This window comes from Lycium barbarum, chromosome 2 (assembly GCF_019175385.1).
Source record: "Lycium barbarum isolate Lr01 chromosome 2, ASM1917538v2, whole genome shotgun sequence".
NCBI classification, from domain to species: domain Eukaryota; kingdom Viridiplantae; phylum Streptophyta; class Magnoliopsida; order Solanales; family Solanaceae; genus Lycium; species Lycium barbarum.
In genome coordinates, this window is record NC_083338.1 from 13,593,046 (window position 1) to 13,598,203 (window position 5,158).

At 37.9% G+C, this 5,158-nt stretch overlaps 1 long non-coding RNA gene across 1 annotated transcript; it reads right to left on the reverse strand.

Moving 5' to 3' along the window:
- Window positions 1-495: 495 nt before the first annotated feature.
- On the reverse strand, window positions 496-4,937 carry LOC132626213 (uncharacterized). Its single transcript, XR_009577202.1, has 2 exons — window positions 2,045-4,937; window positions 496-1,939 (listed from the first exon to the last, which is right to left on the reverse strand). It is a non-coding gene; the product is annotated as an uncharacterized LOC132626213 (long non-coding RNA).
- Between the last annotated feature and the right edge of the window lie 221 nt (window positions 4,938-5,158).

The following is a 5,158-nucleotide window of genomic DNA, read 5'->3' on the forward strand; positions in this document are numbered from 1 at the left end:
TTCGATTAAAGTATAGCAATATGTGTATCGTTGGACTCATCTAAACTCGTAGAGTACTATTTGACTGGATTGAACTCATTTTGCAAATTTGGACGCAGTAGAGCTCCCGGAAGGCTTAATTCTCACTCGTATCGAGTTTGAGATCATTTGAGACGTTGAGAAAGGGCACGTCCGTTCGTGACTTCAAATCTAAGGCAAGTTGAGACATAATAGATTCTTTATGAAGTGTTGTATTAGCTAATGTAGTTAATTTGAGTAATAGGGAATTGGAGGTACCATACTCATGAGGTGACGAGCACTTGTGCGGGTATCGGTGCCATGTTATGAGTAAATTAATAGAAATGGAACAAACGTGTCACGACCCAAAATCTCAATGTGTCGTAAAAGCACCTACCTAAACCTTTAGGCGAACCAAGTAAAAGCTAAAGTATTACACCATAAGTTAAAAGCAGAATTTAAAGGAATTAACCTGTAAGTCAATACTAACAAGTCTAATATCTAATAATATAAATAAGTCTAAGCCATACATCTCCCAAAACATGGAAGTCATAAGTACAAGAGCTACTAAATCCGTAATACAAGTCTGAAATACTACAAATACTGTACCCCAAAGGTAAAGACAAAAAGATAAGATACAAATGGAGTCCAGTGTTGCAGAACAGCCATCAACTCACCTAAACTCCAAGAAATGCCTCAATTGTCGGCGGGAACTCATCCACTGCTCGAACTCGAATCAGGCACACAAAAATGTTCAACAAGTGTAGAGTGATTATGGGGAACCACGTGTACTCAGCAGCATCGTTGATCGATCCTAAATTGAAACGATGACGACGGTTGATTCTTCCGATACTCACCTCCACACTTTGTTAGTAACAAGTAGTACAATTATAATCACTTAAGCATTTTAGATAAGCAAGTCCACATTTCAATCAAGTCATAACACTTGGTCCTTTACAATTATTCATATAAGAGTCACACAAGGATAACACAATCAAGTATGTATGGTATGGAATGCAAATGAAATGCAATTCAATGGCCAATATGCACCAGTATACACATGCTCGTGCAGCCCAGAATCCCAGATCCTTCATATCACATCGGGTGTAAGCCGATAGGCTATCATATCATCATCACTCCAACCATGTATCATATCCAATCGGGTCTATATGGACCATCTGTAGGATTCATCAATAACAAGTCAATAATATCATGACAATGTATGAAGTAGATATGCATACAACATGCAATTGCTTAATATCAATTACATGCCAAATATAGTTTCTTTTTCATGATTTGGACGAGATGTAGAGTGATGAATGCACTGAATATCACAATAATTATTAGAGAATATGGCTATCATAAGCCCAAATCATAAGCAACCATACCAAACAAGTAGATTTATCACTACTAACCAATGTCCATAAGCTTGACATTATTTACTTCACAAGATTATTCCATTTATTACCCATAACATGTCACTAGTACTCACACAAATGCTCGTCACCTCACGAGTACTGGACCCTTATTCCCCATTACGCCCCTTAATTATATTAGCCAACACAAACACTTCATAAAGAGTCTAGTAAGTCTCAACTTACCTTAGATTTGAAGTTCCAAAGCTCACGAACGTACTTGCCTTTCCTCAATGTCTCTGAACAATCCCAATCTCGATCCAAGGGATAAAGCTTTTCGGAAGCTCTACTGCGTCCAAATTCATCAAACGAGCTCAGTCTAGTGTTCTACGATCTTAAACGAGTCCAACAATATCCATATTGCTATACTTTAATTCGGAACCCAAAAAGGTAACCCCGAGCCCCCAAGGGCAAAACTGTAATTTCATCAGAAAATTGACTTACCCATAGTCTAGATAGTAAGAATCTCGAAAATCATTGAATTCCGTTCACAAATCGGCCTTCAATTTGATAAATTACTTGAAAACCTTTTTCCATGGAAAACCTCAATTTCTAAGATCAAATCATGGATGAAATTGCTAAATAAAGGTTGGGATCACGGGGAAATACTTAGAATAAGGTTAAAAACTTACCCCCAAGCCAAATCATGAAGAACGCCCTCGACATCACCCAAATTCGAGCTCCTAAAATATGAACAAAGTTGAATTGGAAATTATTTCTGTCGAGGCATAAATTACACTTCCCAATCGCAAGGCACACCATCGCGATCGCAAAGCACAACTTAGACCCGACCCATCTTCCCTTCTTCACGGTCGTGACCTACCCACTGTTACGCCCTATTTTGAACGGGGGTCCAAGATAGTTGGCAACTTCCCGGTTCTTCTAACTGGTATAAAAGGGTTAGAGTCACCACCTAATTTTTAAGGAAAAATAGGAAACCTATTTGTATTTGTGTGTCTACTCCATTTTTAGTCCACGAAATTTTTTACCAAAATTTACACCAGTTACCACTACTGATTCTAGATCCAGACCTAGTAAATCTTAAGCAGCCTAAACTCACTTTTCCAATATGCAAGATCATCGGAACAACAACTAAGTTGTCATTGACTGTAAGATTACTATTGCCTACTAATGGCCTAAACTGACTGGAGAATGTAAGCTCCATTTTCTATCAAAAACAAATTTAACTTGAACAAAATACTGTTTAACTTTCAGAGCAACCTAAACCAATTTTCAACTTTATAGGTCCATTGGAACAAATGCTCAGTAGTGGCCTTGTGGTCATCAATCAACTAAGGGCTGGCATTGCCATTTAAGGGACACACAAACAGGAACATCCAAATATAGGACATGTACAACATTTACTATAATAACCAGGCCGTGTACAACATCACAAAAAAATAAACCTGATCAAAACCTCACTGAGGCAGAACAAGGCGAATACTAAGAATTCTTTAGCACAGAATCATCACAAATTTTGCTTAAAGAGTGATAAAAATAACATAAAATGAACTAAATACTATTTTTGGTTTTCGGACAAGGAAAAAAAGGGATTCTGGGAAAAGGAAGCAACCATTTTAAAAGAGGCAGTAGCCATTAGGGGTGATGAATATCAAGCAACATTAGATCCTTAATCGCTAGACCAAACTTGATTTGGGAGAACACACTTAGCTATATTTCAAATTAGGAGCAGACCTATTTAATCAACAAAAATGTACCAAAACTCATGCTTTTTTTCTACTAACTAATGCCTAAAGAAATTCCAAGTCTAAACATAATGGCACGAAATGCAGGGAAAGTAATAACTAAATGACTGATTTTACTTAATCTTGAAATAATAATGGACGTAAACTAAATACTAAATGGCGCATCGTTTACAAGAAAGAAAATAAGGAAGAAGTCACTGTAAATGAACTATCATCAGCATTCACATACATACCCTAAACAACACAAAACTTAATCTAACATAAACTTCAACTAAACAAAGGACACATGAAGAACAAACATCATACTTTGGCACAAACAATAAAGGTAAGCTGATTTAGCTAGGTAACCCGAACAACATAAGCTAATCTACACGAAAAACAAAATAAGGAACTGAAAACAGAGAGGAAATTTACTAAAACTTATGATAAGCAGCTAATAATAAAAAATCATAATGGACAGAAATAAAAATAAAAATACGGAAATGACAAGAAGATTACAAACAGGGATTCGGATTCCTTTCGAGTATCGTCTTCGAGATGTATTTTCCCGTACCTATATAAGCACTTGGTAAAAATGTTAGTAAGAAAATAAATAACTATCTAATGAATTAAAGAAATGATAAATAAACTTAAAATAAAAAATCCGTCTTTTGTACATGGGAGGCCTTGGAAATCGACGGAAATTTCTTCATCGGCCACTTGGGTTTAGTATTTGCCCAAATGAATTTAAATAAAATGACACGAGGGGTGAGAGTGTTAAACACAATACTGATGGCCACCGGAGTAGTATTTTCAGGGCCAAAAACAAACATGACACTGAAAAAAAATAAGCGTGACAGCGGGCAGTAACAACGTAACAAATTAGCAGAACCCAAGACAAATTATCAAAAGAAGAACAATTTACATAGGCAAAAAAAATGAAGACAATTAGCATCAGTAATAGAGGTCACCGGAGTTCGCAATAAAATGACGGGAAGTTGTACGAAACCAGTCCAAACCTTTTTACCAACAGACCCACAATAAATCCGAACAACCACAGAAAGAAAAATAAATCAGCCGAGAAAAGAAAATCAGAGCAGCAGCAGCAGTGAACAATCAACAACAACAGAAAAAAAAAATCGTTGGTAAAGAAAATAGAGCAAAGCACAATCGCCGGTTTCCATGGAGCTCGCCGGAGGAGGACGAGCGGAGGTAGCGGAAAAACAAAGAATAAGATTATGAATAATCTATGTATATGTAATATATATATATATATATGCATATGTAATGTGTGTGTAAATATAAAGATGTGTATTTATTTGAAGAGAAGAAGAGAATGAAAAAGGGGTTAAGGGAATGAGGGTAGGCTTTCTGGGAGAAAAAAAAGAAAAGGGAGAAGAGTTTTTAGGTGGTTGGCTGTTGTCGGAGTTCACCTGCTCCGGCGTCGCGAGTTCGCCGGAGCGGGCAGTGGGGGGCGTGAATGGTGGTTTGGTCGGAGTTGGGTGGTGTGCGGGCTGTTTTTGTTGTTTGGTGGTAAACAAAGGGATAGAGGTGTCGTGGTGTCGCTTGGTTGCTGGCGATGAAGAGAGGTGTGGCGGAGATGTGGTGGTTCGTGGGGCGTCGCTGGCGGTATTGGGTTGGTGAGGACGGAGGAAAAATGGGGAAAGGCGGCGTGGTGGTGGTTGAAAGAAAAAAATGGGGAAGGGCGGCGTGGTGTCGTTGTGGTTGTTGTTGTTGGGGTTCGCCGGAGCTCGAGGGGCTGCCGGCGGATGAGGGGGAGGGAAGAGAAATGTTTAGGGGGTTTTTTTTTTTTAAGAGAGAGGAGTAAAATCTGAAAATATTTGTGTGTGGGTGTAGAAGATAATTAAATCAACCTCCCTTTTGTTATAATGTAAACAAACACCCCCTTTTGTCCAAAAAATAAAAGAATATCCCCCTTGTCCCCTTAATGCTTGTTTTAATCCTTGGGTTGTTATCCAATGGAGATTTCACCCTTTTAACCAATGTATAAAAAGTCTAAAAATACCCCTGAACTATTGAAAAAGGCTCATAAATACCCTC